This window comes from Notechis scutatus, chromosome 2, assembly GCF_049901735.1.
Source record: "Notechis scutatus isolate UNSWTSFEM ecotype Mainland chromosome 2, rNotScu1.2, whole genome shotgun sequence".
NCBI lineage: Eukaryota > Metazoa > Chordata > Lepidosauria > Squamata > Elapidae > Notechis > Notechis scutatus.
This window is the reverse complement of record NC_142010.1, coordinates 98,027,521-98,045,266: the sequence shown is the minus strand read 5'-3', so window position 1 is coordinate 98,045,266 and position 17,746 is coordinate 98,027,521. Positions and strand designations below refer to the sequence as shown.

The 17,746-nt window shown below is 41.6% G+C and overlaps 1 long non-coding RNA gene across 1 annotated transcript; it reads right to left on the bottom strand.

Moving 5' to 3' along the window:
- Window positions 1–4,393: 4,393 nt before the first annotated feature.
- On the bottom strand, window positions 4,394–7,058 carry LOC148132137 (uncharacterized). Its single transcript, XR_015747628.1, has 3 exons — window positions 6,511–7,058; window positions 5,692–6,398; window positions 4,394–5,615 (listed from the first exon to the last, which is right to left on the bottom strand). It is a non-coding gene; the product is annotated as an uncharacterized LOC148132137 (long non-coding RNA).
- Window positions 7,059–17,746: the final 10,688 nt, after the last annotated feature.

The window sequence follows — 17,746 nt, the reverse complement described above, 5'->3', positions numbered from 1 at the left end:
TGGTTTCATCTTGTAGTACTTTTTTATTTATTTATTTATTTATTTATTTATTTACTAGAATTTGTCAAACAAAAACAAGAATAAGAGAATAAAAATACAATGATAGCACTATAGACACATTAGTGCACTTGTGCATGCCCCCTCTACTGACCACTTAAGTATGAAGTAAAGTCCACAGAATTTATAGGAAGCAATGGAAATAAAGCTAATAGGGTAGGACAAAGATGGATCTTGAAAGTCTTCTAGAACCATAATGAGAATGCATGTAATAAAGAATGAGAAACTAATGAGAAAACATTGGCAGCAGACAGGTGGGAGTATAACGAGTCATATATTTTTATTAGGAATGCTTTTTATTTTATTTTTTAAATCTAATTTCAGTATAACTTACTAATTCTGTTCCTTTTCTTAATAAATCTTACTTTTATTCTGTTAATTTTTAAATAATGCTTATAGGCCACAAACGGAATTTTTTTAACTTTGTTTTGATTGTTCATTTATTTGTTTTTCCCATGGCATAATTTCCTCCAAATACGCACTTAAGGCTTGCAAAGTGGAGTATAATTTCCCTCCCCCACTGTTAACATCTTTGAGGTCAGTGGTTCCCAAACTGTGGATCACAGGTTTGTTTCAATTCAAGGACCCACATTATGCTCTTTCACTGGCTTAAATACTAGCACAGATAAAGCCTGACTAAAAGATACTTCCTCTTCCTTAATACTAAGAAGAAAGGCCTTCCAGGTGCAGTGAAATCATATGCAGGCTGCCAGTCTAACTCATTAATATGTTCCTCTAGGAGCTCCTGCTGTCAAACTTGGTTATCTCTTTTGCTTGCCTCCCTCTGCAATCTCAGCAGTATCTAGAGGAACGGCAAGCTGCCAGGGGCAATGTTTTAATCCCTTGGCTAAAATATGTCATGCTAAATCCTTCGACTCAATCACACTAACAGACATTGACAGGGTACAAAGTTGCCAGGTACAGCTGTGAAGGGCAACCATGCAACTTCTGGTGAAGGTAAATCAGATTTATCTAACAAATCCAAGGCTGGGGAGAAGTGAGATGGGTCTCTGTGTAACTTGAGTCCCATATGCACATGATTTTTGAATGTTTTTTTAAAGCTGGTAAGTAAATATAGAGTTGATTTCCTATAATCAAATAACATCAAGAGGACTTTAAACCTGAGGAAGAAACATCTAGGAGGAGAAAAAAATGTGGATATTGCAATTAATAAACACAATCTCCTGTCTAATACTTATTTATGCAATGCTTAAAATAGAACTGATTTTCCTGGAAAGTAGCTTATAGACTAAAACACATATTTCATAAAATGATTTAAAAAAACACTTGGGACACATAGACAACACTCAAAGTAGACTGGGTGCAATCCTGGAGATGATGTAATTTTAGTCTGTATATGATTCAGTGGAAGAGTTATTCAGAAATATTTTAGAATTGCATGAATTTTGATGTATAGAGTCCTTAGAATGTTTTAAAATAATTTTTAAATGGCTCAAAACACACATAGCCATGTGGTCAATAATATACAGAATACACGCAATAGAGTTGGAAGGGACCTTGAAGATCTTCTATCTTAAAAATAGTGGAAGTGTGAATTGTTAAAGATTCTGCCTTTTTTGTTGTGATCATTGAATAGTGTTTTATTCAGGGGCGGGATTCTACCGGTTCAGACAAATTGGACAATAAATTTGCATCTAGTTCACTGAACTGGTATTTTAACTGACCAGCTGGCACCTCCCAAGAGTCTCCATGTGGCCCATTTTCAATATACGTAAGTGCAGGGTCTGCGCGGAGGCTCTCAGAGGGGAAAAAAGGGGCCTTCTGGAAGTCTGGAAATGGACCTATTTCCAGCTTCTGGAGGGCCTCCAGAGCCCAGGGGAAGCCATTTTCTCCCTCCCAGAGGCCCAAGGGAAGCCTCCGGACCTTTGAGAAGGCAAAAAATGACCATACTGGAAATACAGGAAGTCGTGAAATGGACCTGTTTCTGGCTTCTAGAGGGCCTCCCAAGCCTGGGAGAGGCCATTTTCACCCTCCCAGAAGCCTGTGAGATAGTGGCTAAAGAAAAACTACCAGGATTCAAAGTTGATCCAAGGAAAAAGGCTTTATTGGATACATCTGCAGATGGGTTCTCCCCTTTGGCAGCTGGGAAGAACGTAAGACAAAGCTTTTGCTCTACTCTTATACCCTAAAATTGACACACACCCCCAGTATACAAATGGCTTGATTTACAACCTATCTTTCAGGATACAAGTTACATTTTATCATCCTTTATGGTACCTAGCACATAACAGACACTTCTTTATCCGGTATCTAGCATTTCAAAGGCATTCCAAAAAGTGTGATAATTCCCAGTGCTTCAAAGACATTCCAAGATCAGTCAACATTTCAATCAGTGCTCGGCACTGCCCTTCCCCACTTCAAAAGAAAACATCCCTTTCATCATGAGATTTGAGTCACAAAATGAATACACTTCTCACAATCCCCCCTGTTCTTGTTCCATCTTTGACTCAAACTCAGTTAGTAACAAGTCTGCTGTCTTCCATCCTTCTTCAGGAGATTCCTCTAGATACTCCAATGGGTCATATTGTTGTCTTAATACCATCATTTGTTCAGCAACTTGCCTTTTGGCTATCAGGGAGAGAGTGCTAGTTATCGTGCAAATGAATATGGGAAGAACACATGGTAGTATTACACATCCCGCTGCAATGATACCAATGAGTGCTACTATGGCTTGTAACCCTGGGAGCTTAGGAAACCAGGATCCAAACAGGTTCCCCATATTGAATCCTTCCCAAGTCTGGACTGGTACATGGGCTACTTTTACCATTCGGTCTGCTATCTCCTGGATCACCTTTCCACTCTCATCAACCTCGATGCAGCAGTTGGTTAAATTAAATTTCCCACATACTCCTCCCTCCTTAGCAAGCAAATAATCCAGAGCCAAGCGATTTCAAATGGAGTAAGATGTCCCATTGTAGATACAAGTCCCGGTGTCTCTTATCCTGCAACTCAGTTGAGTATGGAAAATTAGAGTCTTTGTCACTTGTGTCCCTGTTTTCGTTGTTTTTATGCATTGATCATATTGTCCCTCAGTCTTAGCTCTTGTCTTTATCTCAGTCTCTCCTCCTATCCTGTCCATGAGTAAGTAAATCAGGCTTGTCCAACCCGCGGCCCACGGGCCGCATGCGGCCCAGGTTGTCTCGTAATGCGGCCCAACGCCCACCCAACCTTCATGAAAGATCCAGCGAGGAGGAGGAGGAGAGGCAGGCACGAGGCGGGGCGAGGCGAGCAACAGAAAAGGCGGGCAGCCGCAGCCCAAAAGTCCTGCCCCGCCACCTCCTGCTGTTGCTGCCGCCACCACTGCTGCTGCTTCTGCCCCCGCCGCCACTGCCGCCGCTGCTGCTTCTGTCCCCCCCCCGCCACCGCCGCCGCTGCTTCTGCCCCTGCCGCCGCTGCTGCTGCTTCTGCCCCCGCCGCCACCACTGCTGCATTTGCAGGAGGAGAGGTAGGCGCGAGGCGGGGCGAGGCGAGCAACAGAAAAGGCGGGCAGCCGCAGCCCAAAAGTCCTGCCCCGCCACCTCCTGCTGTTGCCGCCGCTGTCGCCACCGCTGCTACTTCTGCCCCCGCCGCCGCTGCTGCTGCTTCTGCCCCGCCCCTGCCGCTGCTGCTTCTGCCCCCCTGCCGCCCCGCGCTGCTGCTTCTGCCCCCCCCGCTGCCGCTGCTGCTTCTGCCCCCCCTGCTGCCGCCACCACTGCTGCTTCTGCCCCCCCCGCTGCTTCTGCCCCCGCCCCGCTGCTGCTTCTGCCCCCCCCCACCGCTGCTGCTTCTGCCCCCCGCTGCCACCGCCGCTGCTACTTCTGCCCCCGCCGCTGCTGCTTCTGCCCCCACCCCGCCGCCGCCACTGCTGCTTCTGCCCCCCGCTGCCGCCACCACCACTGCTGCTTCTGCCCCGTCGCTGCCGCCACCGCTGCTGCTTCTGCCCCGCCGCCGCGCCACCACTGCTGCATTTGCAGGAGGAGAGGTAGGCGCGAGGCGGGCAAGCTTTCTTTCCCTCCCCCCACAAAATTTGGCCGGAAAATTATAAAATAAAAATAAATAATTTTTAATAAATAATTAATAATAAATAATAAATAATAATTTTATTTTATTTTATTATTTTATTAATTTAATTTAATTTATTAATTTAATTTAATTTAATTTAATTTAATTTAATTTAATTTAATTTAATTTAATTTAATTTAATTTAATTATTTAATTTAATTTAATTTAATTAATTATTTAATTTAATTATGTGCGGCCCAAACCAAATTTTCATTTTCTAATGTGGCCCAGGGAAGGTGAAAGGTTGGACACCCCTGAAGTAAATAGTCACTAGGCAAATCAGCTGAATGTTACCGCTTCAAAGTTAACTTCAATGGCTGACCGTCCACTGGAATGGCCTTCCAAGGTTTCTCAGGTTCCGGTGCCTTCTTGACTCTGCTGTAATGCGTCCAGCCTCCTTCCCGAGTGCGAACTGCAGATTCAGTTGTCAGCAGCACCTGGTACGGGCCTTCCCAGCTAGGTTGCAGCTTCTCACTTTTCCAAGTCTTTATCAGAACCCAATCTCCAGTCTCAAAAGGATGTTGGCTCCCAGCAAGAGGTGGTCGATGCACCAATAGTCCCTGTTTATGGAGAGAAAGCAAAGACCTGGACAGCGCCTGCAAATATTTTCTCAAGAATAAATCTGTAAATTCAGGAATTGGATTCCCTATTTTTGCCAAGTAGGGTCGCCCCATTAGCATCTCGAATGGAGAGATCCCAGTGTCTTTCCTTGGACATGTTCTGATTCTGAGCAGTGCCAAAGATAAGTTCACAAACAAGTATTTCCAACCCCCCCCCTTCTCTGGTAATTCGGTGAAATCAGTCTGTGCTCTCTGGAAAGGCCAGCCCACTAGGGGTCGGCCCCCCCCCTATTTCTTTCTTCCTTGCTGCTTTCTTGTTTACTTTCAAACATATCAAGCATTTCCAACAGATGCTCTGGGCTAGTGTCCACATCTTTGGACTCCAAAAATGTGGCTTCACAGCTGTTACCAGTGCTTCTGTTCCCCAATGCCCTCCCTCATGTACCTTTTCCAGAATTCCCCTCATTGCATTCACAGAGACCACCCTCACCCCCTCTGAGGTTCTCCACCCATCCTCAGTTAATGTACACCCTTCTTTTTCCAAATCATCTTTCTCTTCTCCCTCAGGTTTCCATCCCTCATCCTCTTCCACTTCTAGCAAGGGAATTGATGCCATTACCAGCTCTATCTCCCCTGCAGCTTCTTTTACCCACTTGTCTGCCCACCTGTTTCCAACTACCTCTGGGGTGCTTCCTTTCTGATGAGCATTCACATGCACTATTGCCACTTGATTTGGTAGTTGCAGGGCCTCCAAGGCTTGTTCCACAAGCTGCAATTGTTCAACTTGTTTCCCATCAGCCTTGATAAATCCCTCTCCTGCCAGATCTTACCAAAGGTATGGACCACACCCCAGGCATATTTGGAATCAGTCCAGATTGTCACATCAATTCCTTCAGCCAACTCCAAAGCCCTCTTCAAAGCAAACAACTCACATTTCTGCGCAGACCATGAAGAAGGAAGGGAGCCTTTTTCTATGACCTCCCCTTCTCCTGTCACGACTGCAAATCCTGACTTCCTTTTCCCTTCCTCAACCCTGCTTGATCCATCCACAAACCATCTCTCTCCTTCCTTCAAAGGAGTCTCTTCCAGATCCTCCCTCACCTTTGTCATCAGATCTACTTGCAACAAACAATCATGGTCCTCAGCTTCCCACTCCTGTCTTCTTCCTTCTAGGAATTCTGCTGGATTCAAATTCCTATCTGTCCCAATCACTACATCAGGGCTGGTTCTCAAAATGGTTTCATATTTGAGAATCCACCCCTCTGTCATCCAAGTTGTTGCCAACTGACTTAGCACAGAAGTGACCTGATGAGGTGAATGCACCACAAGGGCTCCCCCAAAGGTTAACTTCTTGCTCTCTACCACCAACATAGCTGTAGCAGCCACAGCCTGCACACACACCGGCCATCCTCTCACCACCGGCTCCAGAGTTTTGCTCAGAAGAGCGATGGGCTGGTATTGTCCCCCCCCTCTTCTGCGCCAACACTCCTAGTGCCATTCCCTGAGCTGCTGACACATACAGATGAAATGGGAGCTTCAAATTGGGCAAAGCCAAAACCGGTGCGGATGACAGTGCCTTCTTTAAAACTTCCCATCTCTCATCATCTCCCTCTAACCATTCTATACTTTCTCCTTTTCCTACCAGCTTCCTGTGCAGGAATTGGGCTAACACAGTGTATTGGTCCACCCAGACTCTGCAATACCCCAACAATCCAAGAGCTTTCATGACTTCTGTCTTGTTTCTGGGGGGAGCCAGGCTCATGATCCCTTTCACCCTCTCAGGATACAAGGACCTTACCCCCTGCTGAATATAATGCCCTAAATATTTCACCTTCTTTTCCACAAACTGGATCTTTTCCCTTGAAACTGTCAATCCTTGCTCCTTCAGCCAATTTAGCAAAGCCACAGATGCTGCTCTAACCTCTTTTTCTTTCTCCCCAGTCAGCAACAAATCATCCACATACTGAATCAACGTGATCCCCTTCCTTTTCTCAAAAGACACTAACTTTTCTTCCAAAGCCTGTCCAAACAACAAAGGGCTTTCAGTATAGCCCTGGGGAAGTACTGTCCACCTTAATTGCTGTTTTCTCCCAGTCTCAGGATCATTCCATTCAAATGCAAACAGGTCTCTACTTCCCTCCTCAAGGGGGCATGCCCAGAAGGCATCCTTCAGATCTATCACAGTAAACCATTTGTCTTTGGGAGGGATTCATCCCAAGATAGTATAGGGATCAGGAACCACTGGGCTTCTCCCCTCCTGCCCAGACCTCATCTGAAATTGCTCTCTCATCTTCCACAGTCATCTTCCACATCCTTACTCCCTTCCCGGTATCCCACAGCTGGATACCAAACACAGGCAATAAATCTCTCCCCAGCAAATTCACTCCAGAATCAGGAATATACAACACTTCAGCTTCAGTCACCACTTCATTCATTTCCAGTCTAATTTGTTCAAACACACTCACATCCTGCGATTTTCCACTCACCCCAACTACCTTTATCACTTTCCTGGATCTATGTGCACCCTCTACCGGGTCACACACAGAAGTCCGGCTTGCGCCAGTATCTATCAGGAACAGCCGCTCCTGACGGTTAGGACCCACTAAAATGTTTACCAATGGCTCCCCGCAGGTCCTCTTAAAGGAGCCGGAACAGCCCTAATCATCATACAATGCATAACTCCGCTCTTCTCGGTTGGTAGGACACTCGCACGCAAAGTGACCTTCCTTCCCACACCTGAAGCAACTCCTATCCATTCCAGGCTGTCTCATTCCCATACCTCTCCCTCTAAAACCTCTTCCTCTACCCCGAAAACTTCCCTGATTGTATTCCCCAAAATTCTCTCTCCTTTCTCCAATCTGACCCCTACCAAAATTCCCACCTTTCTTCATTTCATTCTTTGCTGCAGCCTGTACAGCTGCAACCATCATTTGTGACTTCTGTCTGGTTTTTACAGTGTCTCTGTTCACAAAAGCTTGTTGGGCTGCTTTCAGGAGATCAACAATTCCCACAGCTCCCCAATTATCCATTTTCTGAATTTTCTTTTGGATATCTGGCCAGGCTCCAGTCACAAACTGCATTTTCAGCATGGCTTCAAAAGCAGGTGTGCTAGGGTCTACTCCTGAGTACTTAACTAGACTTTCCCGGAGTCTGGTACAATAATCTCCAGGGGATTCATCTTTGCCTTGGTTTACTTCAAAGGCTTTAGTTAAATTTTTCCCTTGTGGGACTGCCAATTTTATCCCCTCCATGATCATTGCTCTCATATTCCGCATATTATCCCTACCCTCTTGGGTGTTTGGATCCCAATCGGGAACAGCTATAGGGAATTTCAGATCTGCAGCCACTGCCCCTTGTTGTCCATTCACTCTTGCATTCCATGCTTTCCAGGCTGAAGTCCGAATGAGATCACGCTCCTCAGGAGTAAATAGATGCCCCAGAATGTACATCATCACCTGATACGTGTAATCATTCGGACCCATCCATAGATCTAACTGTTCGGCCACCTCATGAGCATTTTAATGAAGTTTTGGAAGAGTCTTTTTTAATTCTCGCAACTCAGCTGGTTTTATGGGGACAGCCACAAAGACTGTCACCGGGTTGCCTGCAGCATTGACCCCATTAGGAACTTCCCTAAGAGGAAATGCATCCACTTCAGGTTTTTCTCTGAATGGAAAATCCTGAACACTTCTCTTTAATCCTTCCACTTCTTTTCTCAGCCGCGGATAGGGGGGCGGCTGAAGAGGGGGTTGGGGTGCCGGCAATGGCGGCGGTGCCATAGGAACATTGGCTGGTACATTATTCACATTAGGATTTGAGGGCGGCGGACTCTGAAGCCAATCATCCATCTCGCTTTCGTTGCTTTTCTGTTGAGACATGTATTGACCCTCAATTGGAGGGACGGGACCTTCAAATTTCACATGAAACCATACATATGCAATTTGAGTAGTCATTTTGTGTTGGAGAATATAATCTTGCAATTTGGTCATCCAATAAGTACTGGTTTCCCCCCTCAGGACTCCAGTAATATGGAAATTTAGGATCAATCAGAGGATATTTTGGCCATCGGTCTCGACAAAGATAGATCATGTGTTTCTTTTCGAGACGTTTGGTGAATTACTTTAGATTCGGGGAGAACCACTGCTGGAGTAGCTGTCCCAGAGGCGAATCTACTGGAATTGGTTTTCTGCCATTGTCAAATTTTCCCTGTCCCAGACAGGCTTCTTCCTGGTCTCCCAGACCCTTGCTCTGTCCCTTTCCCATCTCTACTCTTCCAGACTCCCAGAGTCTTGACTCACCAGTCCCAGTCCTCCAGCAGATGCTGGATTCTCCCAGAGAGTTTAAGGACCCCTCTCTTTTTTTTCTGACTGCAAATGAAAGGAACAAAGTTTACCTGATCTGATCACTCCTGGACTCTCTGAAGTCAAAAGGATGCGTGGGCGTCCCCAACTCAGATCGATCTCACACACTCTCAGCCGGCATTTCGTGTCAGTTCTTTTTCCAAGGATCGTCTGGATTCCCAGTCACCTCGGGAGTCTGACCGAATTCGGGGAGAGGTGCCTCTCAATGGGAGGTTGTGGCCACTCTCTTATCTGGTCCCCGTTTTCCAGTCGACCACCGTCGAGGATCCCGGACGAGCCCCCAAATTGTGAGATAGTGGCTAAAGAAAAACTACCAGGATTCAAAGTTGATCCAAGAAAAAAGGCTTTATTGGATACATCTGCAGATGGGTTCTCCCCTTTGGCAGCTGGGAAGAACGTAAGACAAAGCTTTTGCTCTACTCTTATACCCTAAAATTGACCCCCCCCCCCCAGTATACAAATGGCTTGATTTACAACCTATCTTTCAGGATACAAGTTACATTTTATCATCCTTTATGGTACCTAGCACATAACAGACACTTCTTTATTCGGTATCTAGCATTTCAAAGGCATTTCAAAAAGTGTGATAATTCCCAGCACTTCAAAGACATTCCAAGATCAGTCAACATTTTAATCAGTGCTCGGCACTGCCCTTCCCCACTTCAAAAGAAAACATCCCTTTCATCATGAGATTTGAGTCACAAAATGAATACACTTCTCACAAGCCCAAAGGAAGCCTCTGGGCCCTTGGGAAGGTGAAAAATGGACCTCCCAGAAGTTCTGGTAGGCCACACCCACCATGTCCACACCCACCCAGCAACAGGGCAGCAAACTGGTTGCTGGGATTTTTGAATCCCACCCCTGATTTCATTTTATTTTATTTTATTTTATTTTCTACAGATAAAAACAAATCTTTAAAAAAATGTTTACCATTGCACTGTCTCATAATACATGGAGTTTCAATATGCATCTTCTCTAATTTATCTAATTGTTAATGCATATTATCCAAGTACCATTTTAATGTTATCGTTCTTTGACATATCAGGTAAAAAATTATAAAATACAAACTCCATTGATGCAAGTTACATTTTAAAATATATTACTACTGTTTGCCAACATCCTTTTTTCCAGGCATATTTTCCCCAATATATTATTTTGCTCAGGAAAGTTTAGTGATGGCAGATATATTCAAAGCTACTATTGTCAAGTGGGAAGTTTGGCAGAAGCAGAATATTCAGATTTATCCCAGCAGATTCCTTTAGCACATTAGATGACAGAACAACCTTGTAAAAAAGTAGAAAATCTAATTTGTGGAAGAAGAAACAACTGGAGTGCAATGAGAAAAGACAAAAATCAAAATAGAACATCAGCCATTCCTTTTTAAAAGCTCACCTATGAGGGAAAATATTTCTACTATTTATTGGCTCTTTACAGGGATGGGATCCGACTGGTATAACTACTGGTTGTGTCTATTAGTGTCGCACGCACATGCGCGAGTTGTGCGAGTCACACGAGTGCAATTTACAACCTGCTGAGCTGCCCGGACAGCTGAGCAGCGTTGCATGCAAGTGCACAGTGGTTGGAAAAGCCCTTTTTTCCTGCTTTTTCAACTACAGCTGTGTCGTGCAAAGCAGCTGCAGTTGAAAAAGCAGGAAGTAAAGGTCAAGTAAGAGCCCAGGCGGTGGGGGGGGTGGGCCACAACATCAGCAGACATAGAACTGGTTCTATGTCTGCTGCTCTTCAGAGCAACTGGTTCTACAGAGGTGGACAGAACCGGTAAAATCCACCCCTGGCTCTTTATGCTTTCATTTTCTTGACCTAAGAATGACAATAGATTGACAGGTTAGATATTATTAACTCTTTCCTTTTGGGATAATTTTTCTTCCCATTTACCACCATAAGGCTATCCAAAAAAGGAAACAGAATGGAGGGACATGTGTTGGCATAGTAGAACAAGAGAGGATATCTGTAAAATGTATTATTTATTTTCCTCCAAACATTCATGTAAGGGAAAGAGAGATAAGTATACAGTGAGCTGTGATGGCCCATTTTCACCTCATCTTACAATATTGCCACCAGCCTTCCCAGAATTATATAAGAGTTAGGTGTAAATAAACCATTTCTCTGTTGCTTAATCAGTTCATCCATCTCTACTACCATGTGTGATATCAGACAGTTGGGAGAAAGAAAATCCATATACTTGGAAGAAAGTCTGAAGTCCATTGATTGCTTTTCTTATGGAGGTCTGGAAGAAGGGGGAAGGCACAGTAAAGATGGATAGCCAATGAAATGAGATGGCAATTTTTAAAAAGGAAATGGCCAAATAGACCAGCTTTATATAATTACTTTGACTTACTTTCTTTGCTTATAATAGTAACTGGATTTCTTTCCTTGTCATAGATCACTGCAAGTGTGTTAGTCCAAGCACTGATAAATACTATTTATCTATTTATCTACTATTTATCTATACTATTAAACTATTATTTCAGTATATGAGATAACAGAAAAAGAAAAAAAACAGTGTAAAGCATAGATTAAAACTTACCCCTTAATTATTATTCATGTAATTAAAACAAATGGGGAAGTCCAATTCTACCCCATCTCCAATTTATGATTTGCAGGTTTATTCCATAGGACAAAACATTCACTTATCAAAAGAAAAAAAAATTGAGATAGTAGTATAGACAGTAATGAAATGTACTGTATTATTATCCTAAAACAACTCATTTTGATGCCACAGCAATGGAAAGACTCTGCTGAAGATAATTAGACACTTTAAAGTAGAGAAGGGAACTTTCTTGTATCTAGTGACCTCATTTTAAAGAAATATCTTATTTGGATCCCATGATGCATAAAGGTCAGCAGTAATACTGTGAGCTGGTAGAACCAAAAGTTTCATCCTGTGTTTCTAGACTAGTGGGATTTGGGGGTGAAATGGATGTCTTTAAGCTCCAAAAAGCACACAAAGTAGGATGAATGTCATTGTTATTTTTAAAGGATGAAATATATTCCTTAAGTATGTGCAGGGGACTCATTTCACTCCTACAAACCCTATTATAAAATATTGGAAAAGTTTTGACACTCTCCCATGTTTTATGGCAAGCTGTGCAAAAGGATTAGCTGTATGGGAACTTCTGATTTCTGAGACCAGTTTTTTATTTGATTTTCCTTTTCAATCTAAGCACTCCTGCTCTTAGGAGGTAAGGAAATATGTCTGAATGGGAGAGGTTATATTTCAAACTTTGGGGTGACATAAAATGTGGATTTTTTCATTCAAAAAGTTGTGTGTCTGAATAAAAGGTAAATTTATTTTATATTTGTCTTGTCTTATTAGTTAGACTACAAAATGATAAAGAAGATTCATTTTATTTTTATATCCCTCTACTTCCCAATTAATCCTAGGGTAACAAATAATAAAAAGATTCTGATTAAAATATCAATAATCTACCAACCTCTTATATAATGGTAGTGAAAAGAGCACAATTTAACATGGATTATATTAATTGTATATTCATTTTTGAGGCTGGTTGATCACTTGGTTGAAGTTTTAAATAATTGCCTGTATTACTATGAAATCAATCACCCCGCTCAATTAAAAAAAATAATGAATGGACTGAGTGGTAGAAAATGGAAGGTACAGTTATCTGATAAATGTATTATTTTATTGCACCTCATGCACAACAGCAGAAAATACATTTTGATATTTGTCTTCTTCCTAAGAGTGTTACTAAATGAAAGAAATAGAGTGATATTTAGTAGACTAAAGAAATAATCTGTAGACCGCATGTTTTTCCATATTGGGGATTCCTATTCTCTCCCTGTTTTGGGGTTTTCCCAAGGTTATGTTAACCTTTTAAAAGCAAAGTGAGTGAGCTATGGAACTAGCAGGAAGGACAAAACCTGCATTATCTCCTGAAAGATTGGAACCCGGCCTCTAAATTCAGAAAGAGAGAAAGGATCTGATTACCACCAGGACTATGGGACTATAGCCTAAAATCAAGCCCAGACATATGTTCTACTAGCTGGATACCTGTGTTTCATGATGAAACTTTGTGATTGGGCTATGCAGGAGAATTTTGGTTCACCATCCATTGGCTCAGTGGTGGTCGGTGATTGAAACAAATAAGGGAATATCACTCCCGCCACCTTGAGTCCGGAAGCAGTTCCATAGGTGAAAGGCATAGACGTTTTGGTGAGGTACCGATGTTTAGTAATGTAAGGAGCCCCAGACCGCTCCTGAATGAAGGAGTGGAACATCTGCCAGTTTGAACTGAGGTAAAAGAATGTGAAGCAACTGGCAGATGGAACAGAGATATTTTCAGGTGGGGAAGAGGAGTAGAATGTCTAATTCCTTAGCATCAGAGCTGTTAATATAAGGCAACTGGCAGTTGGAACAGAGTTCAGGTGGGGAGGGGCAGTAGAACTCCTCAGCATCAGAGTGTGTTAATTACCGTATAAGAAATACTAATGATTGGTGGTCGTTTCAAAAAATCATTTCTTAGCAAACACCTAGAAGCCAAGATGCCAAATTTCAGGTTTGTAGGCTTTATGGGTCTGGAGATTTCATGAGTGAGTGGTACTTGGCTTTTATATATATAGATTTGTGTGCCCACCAACAGATATAGAAAAGATGATAAAGTAAATAACCTCCTCCTCCTTCTTCTTAGTCTTCTTCTTCTTGGTAGTTTTATATTTATGGACTTTTCTTTGAACAGGGCCAAATATAAGGACTTTTTTAATGGACTATCTTTTTATCTGAGACATTGTGTGTGGATTGTTGAATTGTATATTAATAGAGAGTGCTTTTTATTTTTACTGTACTATGTTGTCTTCAGTAGCTATAATTGAAGGCTTTTGATTTCTTTGTTATTTTAAATATGAAACTGATGTACTTTTACAGAGTTCCTATGACTAGGTTGCATTCTTTATTTTACATGAATGTATTAACAACATCACAATACTCTTGCTTAAGATATTCCTGATATTTTGCATCACAGTTTAAATATATAAAATGCAACTTTAAAAACATGTTCCTGGAAAATACACTTGAAATGACTGAAACATGGATAATGTTTAAATAAATATGACACTTATCTTTTAACCACATGTTAACTGGAAATTTTATTGTGAAATAATAAGTTTATTTCACATTGGTTTTAATTTTGATCCATTAAGTTTTGTCTATTTAAACAAAGAATTCACCCATCTCTGAAAAAGCTGTGCGTGCTAGAATACCAGCTACTGTTTATTTCAGATTAATCTTGAATGGAAATATTACAAAAATAATGATCAAACACATAACAACTCTTTTACAGGATTCAAAAGGAAGAGAACCAGAAATTTGAAACAATTGATAATAACTTGGATTTACTGGAATATAAGGGTGAAATGAAGTGAAGCACAATCAGGCTTGCAAGATTCTGTTGTTATTATATTGTTTTGTCTGAATAAAATATAATTTCATTTCTATAGAGTCTGTTTCCTGATTTTTGTCTATCTCAGATGGCTAATAGTTCTGCTCTTCAGAGTCCGGATACTAAACTACAAAGATAGTTAGATCTCAGAGAAAGAAAATAATTGTGGTTATCAATCTGTGCAATTGTTTGTTAATTGGAAAATGGAAATCTTAATTTGTCAAGAATATACTTTAAAATTCTATCCTGGTAGTGCTAACCATTGTATAATGGGACATATATTTCAAAGTATTCAGTAACAGATCTACTTTGGCTTTTTGAGAGCTGGAAAATAGTGATGCAAGGTTTTTACATTTATATCAAATGTATGATAGCATGGCTAACTGTGATACATGGGGACACAGGGCTGCAAGACACAGCTAACACCCTTAGCTATAGTATTTATGTCCCACCTCTTTCTTGAAATTTCTAAGATAGCTACTTATCACATTCATCTTTCCTACTACCTTCTCCTGTTGGTATATTATGATTATATTGCTTTGTTGTTTGTATGTACACTGAAAACTTATGAACCAGAGACAAATTCCTTGTGTGTCCAATCACATTTGTCCTATAAAGAATATTCTATTCTATTTATGGAAATCTAAAATCTACTGGTCTAGAATTGTATGAATTTACTATGTAGAACAAGAATGATAGTGAATATCTGCTGAAGTGTGTGAATGTTTCCATTTGAAACTGCAAAGATGTCACCACAATTCATTTCAGATAAGCAAGTAAAATTTCTTCTTTTCCATGAATCATCTTACTTGTGTAGTTTTAAGTATTTGCAAGCTAAGACTTATTTTCAGTGATACTACTAAGAATCAGAAGGTTGGCTTACCCATTTTTCAAAAGTGGTAGTAGTGATCGTGCATGTGTTTCATCAACATAAATTTCCAATTCTGAAAATTACAAAATCCTACAACATGGTGGTCAAATCTACTTCAAAAAAAGAGCTTAATTGTGGCACAATGGGGAAAAGATGGAAAATGGTACCAGTAAATAAGGTACAGTATTAGTGCTGAGGCAAAATGAGTGTGCATTTTTGCTAATACCCCAGTCCCATGAAGTGCTTTTTAAAATCAATGTGGGTGTCAAAACTCGCAGTGTCACGTTGCTGTCATGTGATGTTTTGCAACATTTTTCCCATTCATGAAGCTTGGGTGGGCATGGTCTGCACGTGATGCATCCAGCCCACAGGTCACCAGTTTGACATACCTGGTTTAGACCAACAAGTTTTTTTAAAAAATTCATCAAGCAACAACTAGAAGTGATCCTCCAGAAATAGCTATCCATACCTACCTACTGCTGACTTTTGGCAATAGCTAAAAAATATACCCAGTTTGAGAAAATGCAGGCTTGGAGAATATTAAATGGAACACAGGCCACACAAAAGCAGTGTTCATCATGCACTGAGAAAAATACACTGAAATAGATTTTAAAAAGTTTCATAATTTAACTGCTTATTTTCAAATGTTCCTTGTCAAAGAGATAATATTTTCCTCCCTTTAGTGAGCTGTCATCTTTCTCTTTGGAATTTGAAAATCGTTCTTGTGGGAGGTTAAATTTAAAGCCTTTTTATAAAAACTGACTTTACTGTCTTCCGGTACTTCTTAGGCTGAAATTATATGTAGAAATAATTTTGCAGCTCTCTCTGAAATACTTAGGATAAACACACTGCATTCACAAGCAGAACGTTATCTTGAAAATAGCAATATAAAGCATGTATCAACAGCTCCCCCCATTGGAAAGCAACATTTATACTTGCCATTTTGTTTTATTTCTGCATTTCGCAAGATATATCCTAAAAAAACATTTGGGTTTTAACTTTTGGAGACAATGATATTTCTTATTATCTTATGCTACATTAGATAAGTGAGATATTATGATAACACCCAATTTAAAAAAATGTAATGAAGACATGACTGGAAAACCAAGAACGTATATAAGCCCCCCCCCCCCACCTCCCCAGTTTAAAATATTCTTTATTCTTAATATTAATATGAGGCAGGATAGAATATTTTCCCTAAAGGAGGAAAGGAGAAAAAAAATCTTAGCATAGACAGAAAGTAGCCCCAGTCTTCCTGCCATAGGAAAACAGCCTCAAACATAAGCTAGAAGTGGCTGGTCTTTAGGAATGGAGATTTCATATCCATTCAGAAAGACTGGGCCAATCTATTCATAAGCAACATAATAGGCAAGGAGACAAAGCTGACAAGATTAGCTCAAACACCTAGGCTTTGTATTTTCCCTTTTGCCTGTAGAGCCGGCCATGACTCCTATATGACCCCATAGGAATCTGGAAATAACCATTAAAATATTAAAGGACATATTCTTGCACGAGTACAGGCATCTCAATCACAAAGCCCCAAAGAATGAATAAAAACCCACCTACTCTCAACCCCATTTTGTCAGCCACCCCAGAAACATGTCGCTGTCTATAGTTTCTGGCTACAAAATAAACAGAGACTTCCTTTCCTCCATTTTGTTTCCAGTGTCTTTTTCCCAGCTTGGAACTGGACCGGATTTTGACTTCCAACAAACATAATCATCATGTTGTTTCCCTATATTACCCACATCACTATAAAACTTGAATTGTTTGGTAGTTCAAAATATACATGATGAATACAGGATTTGCATTTAATTCCCTGACATTATATAGGTGTAGAATGATCTTTGTTTACATTCAGTGGTTACTACCGTGTTTCTCATAAAATAAGGCCAGGTCTTATATTTTTTTGAGCCCCGAAAAAACAGCTAGGCTGTCTTTTCGGGGGTGACTTAATTCCCCCCCTTGCATCCTCATCTAGAGCACCTCGCAGGCAGCCTCGACACCAGCCGCTCCTAACAGGTGATCATAGCAAAGCGCAGAGAGCTCCTTACTCCCACCAAACACCTTTGCTGCAGACCCAAGACCTTTGGCACCCGCTGCTGTTGCTTTCCCTTCTGCCCATTCTGCCACCACGTTTGGAGCTGCCGCTTCCATTTGGAGTGCCGCTGCCATTTGGAGTGCCACCGCCATTTGGAGCAGCGCTGCCATGTTTGGAGCTGCCGCTTCCATGTTTGGAGTGCCGCTGCCATTTGGAGTGCCGCCGCCATTTGGAGCACCGCTGCCACGTTTGGAGCTGCCACTTCCGCGTTTGGAGCTGCCGCTATGTTTGCAGTGGCGGCGGTGCTCCAAATGGTGGTAGTGCTCCAAACAGCGGCAGTGCTCCAAATGTGGAAGCGGCAGCAGCTCCAAATGTGGACA